This window comes from Oncorhynchus tshawytscha, unplaced genomic scaffold (assembly GCF_018296145.1).
Source record: "Oncorhynchus tshawytscha isolate Ot180627B unplaced genomic scaffold, Otsh_v2.0 Un_scaffold_17_pilon_pilon, whole genome shotgun sequence".
NCBI classification, from domain to species: Eukaryota; Metazoa; Chordata; class Actinopteri; order Salmoniformes; family Salmonidae; genus Oncorhynchus; species Oncorhynchus tshawytscha.
The window spans coordinates 382,966-383,496 of NW_024609830.1; positions in this window are offsets into that span (position 1 = coordinate 382,966).

The window sequence follows — 531 nt, forward strand, 5'->3', positions numbered from 1 at the left end:
AGAGGATGTACCTGGTGTCAGTGTAGAGAGGATGTACCTGGTGTCAGTGTAGAGGAGTAGAGAGGATGTACTTGGTGTCAGTGTAGAGGAGTAGAGAGGAGGTACCTGTGGTGTCTGTTGGAAGATCTTAATTGCATACTCCTCACGTCCTCTCCTCATCTCCTCAAAACCCATTAGATGAGAGAGCCAGAGGAGAGAGGACGCGAGGATTATGCAATTGAGATCTTACCTGTCAGACAGACATCACAGACAACCAAGAAAGTGTTTTATACTATAACATAGCAACAATTATAATTTAAAGGGGCAATCCGGAGTTGAAACAATAACAAAGCAGTAACCCCACCACTGTTTTGGCCAAAAGCTGAGGGATGGATGGGGCTGGAGAAATGTTACTGCTCTCAAATTCATAGACAGAACTATGTATACAAGGACTGACCATCATCAAAATGATAGTTTGAACCATGTTTTGAGGCTATACCGTGTTTGTTTACATTTACTTTGTTTACCAACATTGAAGATGAACAAGCTTAT